Source organism: Aquila chrysaetos, chromosome 3 (assembly GCF_900496995.4).
Source record: "Aquila chrysaetos chrysaetos chromosome 3, bAquChr1.4, whole genome shotgun sequence".
NCBI classification, from domain to species: domain Eukaryota; kingdom Metazoa; phylum Chordata; class Aves; order Accipitriformes; family Accipitridae; genus Aquila; species Aquila chrysaetos.
Genome location: NC_044006.1, coordinates 34,745,778 through 34,761,651, shown reverse-complemented (window position 1 = coordinate 34,761,651; position 15,874 = coordinate 34,745,778).

Below are 15,874 nucleotides of genomic sequence, written 5' to 3'. Positions count from 1 at the left end.
TTCTTATTTATGTGTAACTGTACCAAACTAAGTATGAATGTCCTTTTTTATTGTTTTTATTTAGTGTTTAGACTACCCTTCTAAGAGGAAAAATCTGAAAAGGTGCATTGGGTTTGAGTGGCAAGGGGGAGGGGCTACTAGGGTGGCTTCTGTAAGAAGCTGCTAGAAGCTTCCCCAATGTCCAATAGCGCCAATGCCAGCCAGCTCTAAGATGGACCCGCTGATTGCTAAGGCCGAGCCCGTCAGCGACAGTGGTAGGGCCTCTGGGGTAACAAATTTAAGGAGGCAAAAAAACACCACTGCACAATTGCAGCCACGGAAAGGAGTGAGAATATGTTCGAGAAACAACCCTGCAGACACCAAAGTCAGTGAAGAAGGAGGGGGAGGAGGTGTTCCAGGTGCCGGAGCAGAGGTTTCACTGCAGCCCGTGGTGTCACGACCCGGACTGGACAGACCAGGGAGTCATGTTGAGTTCGGAATTCCCTTGGGCTAAATTAAGGTGAAACGACACCAAATGATCAGTTAAACATTTTATTCATGGCAGAAGCAACCTCAACTTGGGAGACATAACAGTAGGTGGCAGGGTTTCTCTCAACAGGAATTGGCACAGAACTACCTCAGTAAACCATGTAATCCCTGGTAACCATATACATCAATTGAGGGGGGAAAAAAGAGAGTCCTCCCATTGAGTCACAAGGTTCAGAGTGGACCCCCTTGCTTTCTAGACTCCTTCTCAGAGAAGAGCCTAGGGGCAGCTGGATCCACTCCTAGTCCCAGACTTGGTCAGCGGTTTTATGTCTTAAAGGAATGAGGTGTAGGGATTATGAAAAGGAGAGAGAGGGGGAGAGAGGAAAAGAAAAGAGAAAGACTTCACCAGTCTTGGGTCTAGCGTTGGTCCAGTCAGTCTAAAGGTCCAGTTCTGGTGGGCGTGCACCTGTGGGGCTTCAGTTTGTGTCCTTTTATCATCCTTGCCCCTCCTTCAGGAGGGCACTTGAACCCATTAGGCTAATTAAATGTCATGCACAGCTTGTGCTTTCAGAACCTTTGGGAAATGGGTTGGTGGGCTTGGGGGTCGTTTGGGGAGTAACTTCTCCTTTCTTGAAGACATGACCATTGTTTGATCTTTGCCCATGCATGGTGAGCTGCCCTGCTTACATATCAGAACAGCATATTAGAACACAAGAGCTGTGCACCCTCTGGCATGCCCTCCCCATCCTGTTGCTGATGTCCTGTGCTGATCGGCTGCTTTTCACCTGTGGTTCCTTGCTATTCAGGTTTCATCGTTATGCAGAACTTGCCCCACCACAGTGTTTGAGACATTAACTCCTTCAGTCTCTCGCATGTGGTGAAGACCATAGTGAGGCAGGCTGTCGCTCTGCAGCCCATGGAGGTCCACGATGGAGCAAATATCCACCTGCAGCCTGGGGAGGACCCCACGCTGGAGCAGGTGGATGCCCAAAGGAGGCTGTGACCCTGTGGGAAGCCTGTGCTCGAGCAGGCTCCTGGCAGGGCCTGCGGCCCCACGCAGAGAGGAGCCCATGCTGGAGCAGGTTTTCTGGCAGGACTTGTGACCCCATGGGGGACCCACGCTGGAGCAGTGTGCTCCTGAAGGACTGCACCCTGTGGAAGGGCCCCATGCTGGAGCAGTCTGTGAGGAACTGCAGCCTGTGGGAAGGACGCACATTGGAGAAGTTCATGGAGGACTGTCTCCCATGGGAGGGACCCCATGCTGGAGCAGGGGAAGAGTGAGGAGTCCTCCCCCTGAGGAGGAAGGAGCAGCAGAGACAATGTGTGATGAACTGACTGTAACCCCTATTCCCCATGCCCCTGTGCTTCTTGGGGAAGGGGGTAGAGAAAATGGGGAGTGAAGCTGTGCCCAGGAAGAAGGGAGGGGTGGGGGGAAGGTGTTTTTATGATTTGGTTTTATTTTTCATTATCCTACTCTGATTTGATTGGTAATAAATTAAACTAATTTTCCCAAGTGGAGTCTGTTTTGCTCATGACAGTAATTGGTGAATGATCTCTCCCTGTCCTTATCTCAACTCATGAGCCTTTCATTGTATTTTTCTCCCCCTGTCCAGCCGAGAAGGGGGAGTGACAGAGCAGTTTTGGTGGGCACCTGGTCTCCAGCCAAGGTCAACCCACCACAAAAGGCCATCTGTCCTTTTATGTCTCTGAGAACTGTTTGAGTGGTTTCTTTAGGAAAGATAGCATGTTGTCACTATTATTTAGAGCCTCCAACAGATTATTAAAAAATTAAGGTGTAAAGTGTGGACAGATATGCCCTCAAGCAGAGTTGACAATCTAAACGATTTCCAGTTTGTCTTAGATTGGCTGAAAGAATTTTTTTTTATGTGTGTGGAGGCAAGCTGAACCTTTGGCCTTTATGCTGGACCAAAAGTATTTGCTAGGTGCCTGATAAGACTTCTGCTTAATTCACTCAACTCATTCATGTATTGCTTAATACACTGATTTCTGTTATTTTCAGATACTTAAGTTCTTTTTCTCAATAAAGACTTGTCCATTCTTGTAAAGAAAAAAACCTTGTTTAAAGGAATTACTGTGTTCTTGCCTTTGGCTGAAGCATATCTCACAGTTAAGATTGTGAGGAAGCTTGCTATGCCATTCTGCAAGAGAAGCAAGATTGCATCTGAGATTAATAGTCCTGTTGACTTCTTTCATAGACTTTTTTCCTAATACCTGTCTGAGAAGGTGATTACCTACAGCACTGATTGGCAGCAAAATTTATCTCCAAATAGGTACGATACATGAGGTCTGTGGAGTGTTCCTACAAAAGTTCTCAGAACCATCTGCTAGTGAGAACTCCAAGATAATATGCTTCAGGACTTTATTTCAATTTTCACATCCATCTGTTCTGATCATTAGACACATCTGATCTCCCTGTTGGAGAGGCTCTCTCTGACTGAGAGGGGTGGGGTGGGCAATGCAGCTTTATGTAAGTGTTCCAGAACTCTGACCCCTCTCCTTCTGTCCTCCCCTCAAAACTGAGCAAGAGGTGTGTCTTTCAGCAGCTAATACAAATAAGAAAGCTGTATTTTAATGAACATAAAGGAGGATATTTATTTTCATTCTGGTAGCACTTTGAGACTGGTATCTAGCTTTTCAAGTACATCGGATGCTAGCTTTGCCAAGCGGATGTAAAACTCTACCAGCAGGACTGAACTGCAAGTTTCAAGATTTTATGAGTGCTGGTTAGATTGTGGTATTGCACTAGGCTTGCTATTCAGGAGGTGCAGTGATCTACCTATAGATAAATTATGACCTAATGGATAGGAAGTATTCTCAGGTTTTGCTGTCAAATATGAGTGGATGGAAATTTCATCATGAATGGTTTTGTGTTGGATTTATTTTTGCGAGTTTCTGTCAATTCCAGTAGTAACCAGACAGATACACCATGAATCGCATTGTATCATGATGGCTTCTTCTATACAAATCTGACAGTAGTGATATAGACATTTTCTCACTTCTGTTACCAATATCTCCTTTCCACATAGCTAATTCAGAAAAGCCTGTCTGATCCTTATTTTACGTCATGGCTTAGTTCATAGAACACTGAGCATAACTGTATGTAAGTCAAGACGCTATCTGGAAATGTGTATACTGTATAACATTATGCTTGGGAGAAAATACTTATTTGTAGCAGAGCAATGTAGTCCCCCTCATTCTGTATCTATCTAGTCACATTGTTTATTTATTGTGTTAGATATTTCTAGTTTCTCTGGGCATCTTCTTTGGGTACTCCTGACTTACCTCTGAACTTACCTTATGCCTTGAGTAGGAGTCGTCTGAAAGGTCTTAGCAATACTTCAATCCTTGTCATAAAAGTCATTCTGTTACATGACCTCATCCTATTACTGAGAATTAGATTTTTCCCTCTGAAATGTTCAGAATGCTCTTTGCTTGTGTTGCTGAAGACAGCATTTTTATTACTTTTTTAAAAAAAAGAAACAGGAGACTTTAATCCTCACATTGCCATATTCCACAAGAATATATTTCGTTCTCATCTAGGAAAAGCAGACTTGCAAATTAAACGCCAAGGGAGCATTACATATGCTTATTTTATTTAGTTAATATTAAATTCTTGTCAAGATTATAAGTTGCTTAAAAAGAAAAAGTTGATTAATGTGATTTACAACACTACTGAGCTCTTGTCATATATAAACATGTTTTATGCTGTTAGATCAAATACTAATTGAGACTTTGGGTGAAGAAAATCCTCTTGAACAAGTCATAGAAAAGTTTTGTAGGACTTTCTAAAGGTGTGAACGCTTTTGTAGTTATTGTAAGTGAATAAAACAGAATAAATTCAATAAAACCAGACAACATAGTAGCTTCAGAAGAAAGCACATCCCAAGAATGATTGTCATGAGCAAAGCTCATATAATATCAGCTGTCCATAAAAGGCAAGTTTCTGCTCTTCTCAAAGGAGCATTCACCACTTAAAATATGGACTGTAGAGAGTGAATGAGGGTGATTGTAAAAATCCAGCTATTCTTCCACTTGCATGTTTCACTAAATTCCTCACGTTACAAATAAATCTTTGGATAAAGAAATATGCCTTTCTTCTGACATCTTTAGCCAGAGACATCTCAGATATGAGTATGCATTAGGTACATATAGGTACTTAATTTATTCTTCAGACTATCAATAATAAAGTTCTGTCATTAGTTCCATTAATTTAAATTTGCATTACTTATTTTAAATAAACTCTGTTAACCTGTAAGGAAAGACAGTTAAGCAGTTTATTTTTAACTAGAAGTGTTGGAAATGCAGAGAACGAGTTAGAGCTGAGGAATAGAAACAGCTTATTTTACTACAAAACTTTCTTGTTCTGCTATTCTCGCTAGAGGAGTGTATCAATATGCAAATTAAATAAAAAATGTCTGTTAATATTTCTACATGGAAGTAGACTTATCTAAATTATGGTAAGTAGATAAAATAGTTTTTAAAAATACCTCCTGTCACTTTATTTGTATTTTATTCAAGAAAGATTGTTTTTCTGATTTAATATTTCTGTCACCTAGAGTGATTTTTTTTTTTATTCTTTCAAAATTTGCAGTTGAATAGGTATCTCAGTGAATGTGTTGTCCAATATATTTACACTTTGAAATTCAACAATAACTGTATGATAATATTTACTTTTAAAATGAAATATGCAATCACTTCACAAGCCTTAAAGTAGGTAAATGAAAGTGTCTGTAATAATTGAAAGCTTGTACTATAGTTGTGACAAATTCTATATACTCCTTTCTTTTAAGGATCTCAAAATAAAATTATTGTTATTGGTTTTGCTGTGCTGTGGTGAATGGCTCTTAAAAGGTGCACAGAGCCAAAACAAGGGATAGGAGGAAGTTGCATTCCAGAAGGGTTTCCAAATGAACAGATGTGTTTTGTTTCCCATGCATGTGTCTTTAAGATTCCATGTGTCCTCATGTCTGCTAGAACCATATCGTATGTACGCAGTGTAACTCAAATCCAATTTCATTCACAGCTGAAGGAGCATTATTCAGGTGGTCTGTGATTTTGGGGTTCAGATTAGGGTCAAAATTTAGTCTATTTTCCTCAATAACTGAAGTTGTATTTAACTGTGTTAATGAAAGCATGTCTGTTTTAATGGTAGAACAGCATTTAAGTCAACTATTATTTTCTTTCATGTATCATTCTAGAACTTGACAAATTAAAACTTGAGATCTAGAAGGCCCTCCTAATAACCCCTCTTCTTAAGTTTTAGAAAAACATATATATATATTTAAGTAGTGTATATTCCTGATTTTATTCTGCTCCCCCGTCACTGATCGTGATTTCAGTGTCTCTGCTTTTAATATCGAAAGCAAAACTAAAGGTGCTCTACAGCATATATTTTTAATGCATTTACACTGTCTGACCACTAGATGTCACACACCTATCTGTGAATGTGTAACATAGCTTAACACCATTGATGGCTTTTTTTTTATGACCTATTTGTAAATAGGTTTTTTTTTTTCTTTCCTTTTTTTTTTTTCCAGAACTCTAATATTGTCTTTGGAGAAGTGTTTGTTTCTTAATGGCAAATATTTCTGTCTTCAGGTGCCTTTATCATTTGCTCTCCATTTGCTAACTTCGTAGTCAAAATTCTTCTGTTTTGTGACAGACATTCATTTGGACTTTCTTCACAGCTTTACCGTTTTGCTTTCTCTTTTAAGTAATGGCTTTTCCCTTTTGTTGTTGTTGCAGATCTTTATTTTTGTGAGGACACAGTAAAGTAGGAAATACAAATTTTAAAACCCCATAGGAATTCTGGAAGTCTCTTGATTCTCTTTTGGTTGTGGCAAATCTCTGAAAGTGCTGTCACCTTACTAATATTCCTGCCAGCAAGTGACTTCTTCAGAGCCCTTTCACTAGTCTTCAGGCCAGGATTCTCTTGCTGGACACAGAATTCGATTTTTAAATCCTTACAGTTGTAAAAAAAACCCCAAAACTGATCCACCTCCCCCAGTGGTTCTTTTCTAACATCAGTTTATTTTGACACCTCTTGAAAGGTACTCCAATGTATTACTCTTGTGTTTTGGTTTTTTTTGTTTGTTTTTTTTTCTTTCTTCATCTTGCATAAAATATGAACTTTTGATTTCCTTATTCCAAAATCTTCATTTTTCCTGTCTTCATAGTCTTCCTCCAAATAACTTGACATGTTCTCTTTCTGAAAGCAAACTAGGCTATGTATTCAAAACTACCAGAAAGTGTGGGTTTAGGAAAGTGGTGAAAATGAATGTACATAATACAAAATTATAACATAAGATTAGTTCTAGCAAGTCAGACTGTTGGGCCACCTAGCCCACCATCCCTTCTTTGATCAGTCAATACAGAATGTCCAGCAAAGAGTATATGAACAATTTCAATAGGTAGTAGTACTCCTCTATGTTGCTCTCTCAGGCTCCAACATTTTGTAGCTCTAGGGCCTTCCTTTACAAGCAAAGGTCTTGGTGGTTTGTTCTTTTTTTTCCCAGAAATTGTTCAGTTGCTTTTGGACCCATATAATCTTTTATGTGATGTGGCAAGGACTTCTTTGGTGTAACTACATATTGTACGAAGTATTTTGTTTTGTTTGTTTAGAGCCTGCAGTGCACAGAAGTTGTTTGATGCCACGTAGTTCTCATGCTAAAAAAGCCAGTGGAAATTATTCCCTATTCACTTTCTCTATGCCAGTCAGGGTTTAGCACATCTTCATTTTACCACCTTGTCAGACATCCCTTTTCTAAGCTAAAGAATTTTACCTTACATAGTGGTACTTGAAAGTCATTCCTTGTTGCCTCTCTCTCTTTTTTTGTTCTATGTTGTTCTTGCGATTGTGGAACCAAAATGCATGCAGCCTCTAAGATTTGGGAGCATTGTGGAATCACACAGTGGCGTGATGATGTTTTCCTCTGTTCCGTCTTTAATAATTCCTAATACTCAATTTACTTTTTTGATTGCTACTGAGCATTGAACCAATGTTTTCACAGAGCTGTCATAACCTCATGGTCACATTTAAGTGTCAATTTTCAATTCGGAGCCTGTCATGTTTGTAAGGCTAAGAATTCTCTCACATATTCCATCACTTCTTGGTTTTAATTTATGCTGGTTTTCATCTGCCATTTTATTGCCCAGTCAGAACTAGAAAGTTGTGGGGTTTTTTTTTGTTTGGTTGTTTGGGTTTTTTTAAATTTGTTTGTTTTTTTCAGTTCCTTGTCCCTATGCCTTTCATCTTTCTGGGATAAGTTAGTATCATCATCAGAGGATACTCAGAGATTCATCTCAGTGTTTACTCCATTTTCCAGATAATCTATGAACATGTCGTACAGCAAAGGCCAAGCACAGACCGTTTGGAGATTCCATTAGTGAAATGCCATTACTGAGAAAACAGACCAAATATCCTCTTACCCATTTTTGGTTTTTTGTCATTGGCTTAGTCATTTGAGGACCCATACATTCCATGGTATTCTTACTTGTTTTAAGAGTTTATGGTAAGGAACTAAGTGCCTTTTGGAAATCCAAGAAGATTGTATTAACCTGATTTCTTTGTTCAGATACTTGCAGACTTCTTTGGGAGTTCAAGTGGAAGTATTAATCTTTCTGTCTATATTCATTCTCTACAGTAAGCTGTGATTCAGTATTCCCATCAGCTGAAGGATCTTTGAAGAATAGTGTTGTTATGAAGAACAGTGGTTCTTCAAAACAGCAATTCAGCAACACTGCATACATCTGTTTTCTCCATACCAGCACCATACATTCCAGCACTGTATCCTAAAACTCATCTGGTACAGCCTTTACACTGTCACTGTGGAAGTTTCCTCAGCCATGGCATTGTCTATCCCAGTTACACAACTTTAGTGTTAAGAAAAAGCAAGAGAACAGGAAGATTATTCTTCGGTGCAAGTTCTTTCGAAAGAAAAAAATGTCACTGCTTAACACTATGCTGTTATGCTGTTTGCTGCCACCCTGTGGTCTTAAAATTTCAATCTTCCGCACAGCAGAAAGTCTGCAGTGAGAAAATCACCTGAGTAAAAAAGGAAGTCTGTTATCTTGTAGATAGATAGTTAAGTGGGTTTTTTTGTTGTTGTTGTTCTGGTTTGGTTTTTTTTTTTTTTTAGAGCCCTGTTTGATCTCTGTGCTCTTGAGCTGTTTTTTTCTGTTTTTTTGGATGAGTAACTCACCTGTTGAATTCCTGAAGGCTCATTTAGCATCAACCCGTGTGTTCAATTTCATTTCCCCAAAGCTTTAAAACTATCAAACTTCAAAAAATACATATTCATTACTACCTACATTATTCTCTCTGAATACAGTGCTAATAGAATTGAAGTATCAGTTTGACTATCCTTAAGATGACATGTTGGACTCTTACAGGGTAACATTTCTAGCCTATTTCCCTGAAAAACTTGGTGGGTTACCCAAAGATTTTCTACATACTTAAGTGGTGTATCTTCATTTGTAACTCTGACTGAAGTTCCTGTCTTGGAATTGGAATTATTCTAGGTACTATTGCCTTAATTGCAGATGCACAAATTAAAATAAGTAGAGTAGCCATAACAGAGTTAATGTCTCTTCTTCAGTGGTCAGTACCTTAATCTGTAATTCTGCTTAAATGTTGTGCTTTGTTTTTTGCTTAATACTTTTTCCTATGTTTAACTAGAGAACTTACACCTCCTTATATTCTGTGCAGCATTTCTGACTGTTACTGTAAAAATGTACAGAGATCCTTGAAGAAATGGGGTTTCCTTGTTAATAATGGTGGTTCTCTAAGAATTATCACCATATACACAAACTTTCTACCACTGTACCTTCTGCATCAAAGTTCGCTTTGCTCAAGATAACATCACAGTTGAAGAGATTTAACTTGGTATGTGGCCACGTCACTGTCAGATATTCCCAAGACATTTTTTATGAATGCTTTCAAGAACAGTGCCACTGGAGGAGGAATTCCCATCCTTCCCTTTGACTGCTTGTCCTTGCTCTAGCATTTGATCAATGATCAAACAAGAAAGATTGAAATTAAACTGGCAAAAAGTGAATTTCCAGTTGGTTATGCCAGTTTACAATATACTTATATTTGAAAATAGGATTTAAGACAAACACCAGTTTCAAATGCTGATTTCAGCAGCCCTGAGATTTGTTAAGGATTTTGTAAGCTTGTCATCAGAGGCTGCTATTTCCACAAACAAGAATACACAGAAGTAACTCTTAACCGTAAATTTTCTTCACCAAGGTACGCTCAAGAATCTTTATTCTCCCACTGACTTAGTCTCTCCAGTTTCAAAACTCTCTTAAGGTGCTGCTTTATTTCTTGTAATTCACTGTGGCAGGATGTAGTTCATTAAGAGCTCCACCCTAAAGAGTGGTATGGAGCAGAAGACATAGATTTAGTCCAGGAACCTGAGGGGACAGGTTTTGGACAGCAGCAAACCATCAAAGTTTAGGCTGATATTGCTACTCTCAGAAGGCTTTAATGGAACTTGCATTAGTGTCCTACAACTGTGGATCTGGTCCAGTGTGATTGAACTATGTTCTGGTCAAGGTAAATGTCATGTTGAATAGGAACTGTCAAGTTACAATACCATCCAAAAAATTCCATGTATAAGGGTTCATATTTTTGAAGTAGTCTTTCCACTTCATATGAGCAGTGCTTGGTCTCTTCAGATGCAAGTACTGGTACGTGGGTATAGCAAAATCCAAGAGCACTCTGAATGTGTTGAAGATTACCTCTGTTTTCAGATGTGAAAGTTTGCTTAAGTTCAGAAGCCAAAAACTTACAGGCATTCACTTTATTTTCTTGTCAAAAGGTGGAAAGCATGATCCCAAAAACCATCTGCTCTGATCCTTCATGGAAGATTTTTCGATCAAATTACTAAGATTCAGTTCAATGCTCTTCTGTCATTAGAAGAATTTCACATAGGCTTCTTTAAAGCTGTGAAACCAGAAATCTCAAAAGGGCATGAGATTTGAACAGAAGCCATAAAGTAGATTTTGAAACTATAGGTCTTTTATTTTTGTATGTCTGTTCAACAGATTACAGGTATAGATTTTACTACTGTTTTATTAATGTAATGTGTCATATTAAAGACTTTATGCTTAATAAGCAATAGTATTGGGACTTGTATCAATTTTAGAAATAGTTACTAAAAAGGTTAGTTTTGAATTATATTCTGTTTTGCAGTTAATTTTTTTCAGAATCAAAATCACCAGTTTTCGTAAATAACGTCTTATTAATTCAGAAATTGTAGGAAAATAATCTGCATTTTAGGTTAGGTAATGTCACAGCATGCAAGTCTCCTTGCTGAAACTTTATAGTTAGTCAGGCCTAATGCTCCCTGAATGATTACATTAAGCAAGTTGAACAGCGTTCATGGTGGAAGATAGAGAGAACTACACTGGATTTCCTACAGATGCCCAGAAAGTATTCATGTTTCAGTAGCTATATAGAAAAATACAGCAGTGTTCAATTCAAATTGTTTTGATGGTGTTTTTAAGTAACGGCTTCTAAACATGTACAGTATTGTGAAAGTTTCACTTCTTGATTTATACTGTCAGTGTCCAACAATATGTGATGAACTGATGCAACCCCCATTCCCTGTCCTTCTGCACCACTGTGGGGGAGGAGGTAGAGAATTCGGGAGTAAAGCAAAGCCCAGGAAGAAGGAAGGAGTGGGGGGGAAGGTGTTTTTAAGGTTTGGTTTTTTTTCTCATTACCCTACTCTGATTTGATTGGTAATAAATTCAACTAATTTCCCCAAGTTGAGTCTGTTTTGCCCTGATGGTAATTGGTTGAGTGATCTCTCCCTGTCCTTATCTCGACCCATGAGCCTTTCGTGATATTTTCTCTCCCCTGCTCAGCTGAGGAGGGGATTGATAGAGCAGTTTTGGTGGGCACCTGGTCTCCAGCCAGGGTCAACCCACCACAAATACATATAACAATACCCCTTCGACACTGCACCTGATAGCTTTGTTGAGAAACTGGTACTATTGGAAAACTTTTACTTGAAGCAAGGCCTGCAGGATAGTGATAGAAACATTTGCTTTTTTAACAGTAGCTGTAAGAAAACGATGTGAAGAATTTGAATTTTGTATGAATATAATCATTTGCTTAGTGATCATCTAGACCAGTGGTCTCCAAAGTGGGGTGTGCACACACCAGAAGGTACACAAGATGATCCAATGGCGTGTGGGGAAAACAATATTAGCACTTGTATTTATTTTCTATCAAGAAAAGAAAAAAAAGAAATTAAGTTTTACTGATATTTATTATACAAATGGATGCTGGTGCCCTCATTCAGTCTGTATCAGATGCTCACATCAGGTATGGTACATGGGGTATCCTGGGGGAGGAGTGGGTGTTCCACAACGCAGAGGGTTTGACAGTGGCACCCTCACTTGTTTGTTTTCAGTGTATTGCAGTTTACATGTGTCTGCTTAAGTAGATTTACAGATTATATTATCTAGTTTTAACTACATTAACCTTCACAAAATGGACAAGTGGCTTAAAATATTCCTGCAAAGAAGCCATGATTGAAGATAATACTAAGCACAAGCAAACAATAGGAAAATGGCAGAGCTGACGCTTACCGTTCCTAGTACGAGCTCTTTGTCAGCCACATAAGATCAAAACCAATGGCAATCTGATTGGATCTGACAATAAGTTGATCAAAAACATTAAAAATTATCAAGACTGCTTGAAATATGGATTGACATCCAATGTCGTTAGTGATCAACCTCTCTCTAAGTGTGTATCGTGTCTTGAGATATTAGCTAATGGTAGTACGAAGCCCTTAGGATTAGCAAGATCTTTAGAAACTAAGCATTCACAGCATGAAGACAGACCTTCACAGTTTTCAGCTATGTTTCAAGTTGTGATGCTCAATACAGTACTTTACAAAACTTGATAAATATCTAGAAGCCTCCTTTGAATTTTCTTAGGTAAAAGCAAAAGACCACATACCGTTGGGGAAACAATTGTTCTTCCTGCCATAGTAAAAGTCACTCAAATAATACACGCAAAACATTATGGCAACAAACTAAAATGCATACCTTTGTCAGTGAATACTATTGGAAGATGCATAGAAGACACTGCTGAAGACGTGAAGAAGCAAGTATTAGAACAAGTTACACAGTGTGGGAGGTTTGCTATACAGTTGAATGAAAGTACAGATGTTTTGAACTTCTCTCAGCTTATGGTATTTGCATTTCAATAATGAAATGCATGAAGAACTATTTTTTTTGTGAGCCACTCAAGGAAAGATGTACCGGAGAAAATATATTCTCAAAAAGAAATGGCTTCTTTAATGAAAACAATGTTTTATGGAAAAACTGGGCAAGTGTAACCACTGATGGAGCAGCTACTTTGACTGGAATAAAAAAGAGATTGCAGGGTAAGGCTACAGACATAGCACCGCATGTGAAACTCCTTCACTGCATCACTCATAGGCAAGCTATTGCAGCAAAGAAGTTGGAGCCAGGAGTGCACAAAGTGCTACAGGATGACATCAGTGTGGTTAACTTCATAAAAACAAGCCCTTCAAACAGTAGCATCTTTACCAGACTTTGTAATGAGATGGGGTGTGACCATGAAAATCTCTTGCACCACACAGAGCTTTGCTGGTTATCTTGTGGCAAAGTGCTTAAGAGAGTTGTCAAACTTTACACATTTTTCTTTTACAAAAAGACAAGTGTTCCGCATTTGCTGACCTTTTTGGTGATGGCAGGTGGCTGTGAGTAGTTTGCTACCTAGCAGGTGTTTCCAAAAAATAAACACATTTAATGTGTCCCTTCGAGGTGAAGGTGATGTTTCAACAACGGGTGAGAAAGTAACTGCTTTTCAAAAGAAACTCATCCAATGGAGAGAGCATTTTGAAAACAGATGTTTGGATGTGTTCCCCTCTTTATGTGATTTTTTTGTTTTGCTTTGGTTTTGGTTTTGCTGCTGAACACGATGCAAGCGTTTCACCTATAAAAACCTCTCATATCTGTACACTTTAAAAGGACAGAAACAGAATTTTCTAACCTGTTTAAAAACCTTCCAAATGAGAGTTTCAGTGGGTTTTGAACCTATTTGTTAGAAATATAAACATGCAACACCTTCTGATTAGTTTGGAAGAACAACTGATTGGCATCAGGGAAGATGATCATTTACCAGCCCAATTTCAAGCAAAACCTTTGCAGAACTTGTGGATGGGACTGAAAACCGAGTATCATGATTTAGTAAGTGCAGGCAACAATGCACCTCTTCCATTGGGATCTGTGCATCTTTGTGAGGTATCTTTTTCAGCTATGACACCCATTAAAACAAGTATTGAAATAAACTGAACTTAGAACCAGACCTTCAAATTGCTGTATCACAAAGTGTTAAACAAAGATTTAAAAAAAAAAAAAACAAAAGCAGCATATTCAGTCACATAGCTCTCACTAAAAATATTATTAATATCTAAATTTATAAATAGACATGTGCTATGTTACCAATATGTACATTATAAAATATACACAAAGAAATTAAAAAAGGATGAGATGAAGAAAAACACACAAAAATATTTTTATGTTGTTATTTATTATCTGTATGGTATTTATTATTTATAAAAAATAATATTAATAGTAACAGAGACCACAGATCTACACATCTATAAAGGTAGTCATTTGAAAAGCAAGTTGAATTTTTTTGATACTAATCTTTAGTGTGACATCATAAATCAGCTGCAACACCTGTATTAATATTGCAACAGGTAAGGAGTACATTTATATCATGAATAACCAATATAACATAATTTATTTTGTTTGTCAGAAGTATTTGCTTTCTGCTTATATTGGCTTTGTAATGTTTTTTGGCAGTACTAGAGTATCAAGCAGGTGATAATGATGCAGTATTGCTCACGAGAAGAGTGAGAGTGAGACCTCTTATAAATTTTTTTATAAAATATAAGTTTCTAATCTTCTGATTAAAAGTGATGATAAGCATGGTATTAGGCTCATATTTTTTAATTGCCATATCTATGTTTTTTGCTGTCAACCACTTTTAGACCTTGAGGTCTTAAGGTACTTTCAAAAAGCAACTGGAACCCTCCCGCCCCCCCCCCCCCCCCCCCCCCAATTCTGGTCTTCTTTATGTCAGAATAGACAAACTTTTTTTTAAAAAGCATATCTAGAAGACTGTAATAACGCATTTTAGGATATGATAAAAGCAATTGTATTTGTAAATATTATCTGAGTTTTGCATTTCTTTCATATTACTATGTTTTGCATATGTTTTTCAAATTTTTCATATGTTCTTCTGTGTGTCTTTTCTGTATTTTAAAAGTGGGTGTTTCAAGTGTACCACTGTAGAACTGTGAGGCGCAGAGGGGGCATCCTTTGAGGGGGAAGAAAGCAAAATGAAATCTGAAAACTTGGTTAGTGTTTTTTGATGTGTTAGACATAGTTCAGGCTTATATGGTCACATATGAATGTTATTTAACAAGTGGCATGTAAAATATTTTGTTTGTGTGGTTATGCCCAACAGCATAATTCAGCTAACCCTTAAACTCTATGTCTCAATTTAATTAAATTTGTTAGAATTTCTTTAAAATGGTAACAGAACAATTTTCTGGTATCTAATAATCAATCTCAACCAAGCTGTTAGAAAAATAAATCCCTAAGTCACTATTTCATTGCAAAGAATGTGAAAACAAAGCAAGCAATGCACATTCATTGCTCCCAGCATGGAACTCCAAAGGAGCTGCTACAGTACAACTCATTGGTATGAAAAGTAAGAGCTTACCATGTATGGTTAAATATAAACCATTTGCTGTAGGGTGGTATGCTTCAATACTCTATAGTTTGTCAAGTTTCTTATGCAAAATAGCAAGCTCTAACCATATTCAAAACTTGCATCAAAGATTTTGGAGGGTGCCTCTTTTTTTTTTAACATTAAACTCCCATTTAACATACATGAAAAATGTAGACAATCTGTTTTCCTTTTTTTTTGTTTGTTTTGTGATTTTAATTTTTTTAAAATTTTAACTACATATATTTATTTTTGCATACTTTGCCTTTTTGGAGTCAAATCAATGTCTTTAGACACCTAAACAGGTGAACAATTTCCAGAAAATCAAAATACTGAGTAACAACCTCTCTTAAAAATTAGGTCACAAGTATTGTAATGGATCCCAGGGCGTACAAGGCACATCTGAAAGTCTCATACCACATATAGGGGATTAATTCTTTGAAAAAAGCTGTCTGAGTAATTTTGGAATTTTGGAGAAATGATACTTGGTCTGAAGTTTCTTTTAACTTTACCAGTAAATATTACTATTAGTAGCATTTCCAGATATCATGTTATTAGTTTGTACAGGAGATACCATTTTTTAATTTATTAATTTAC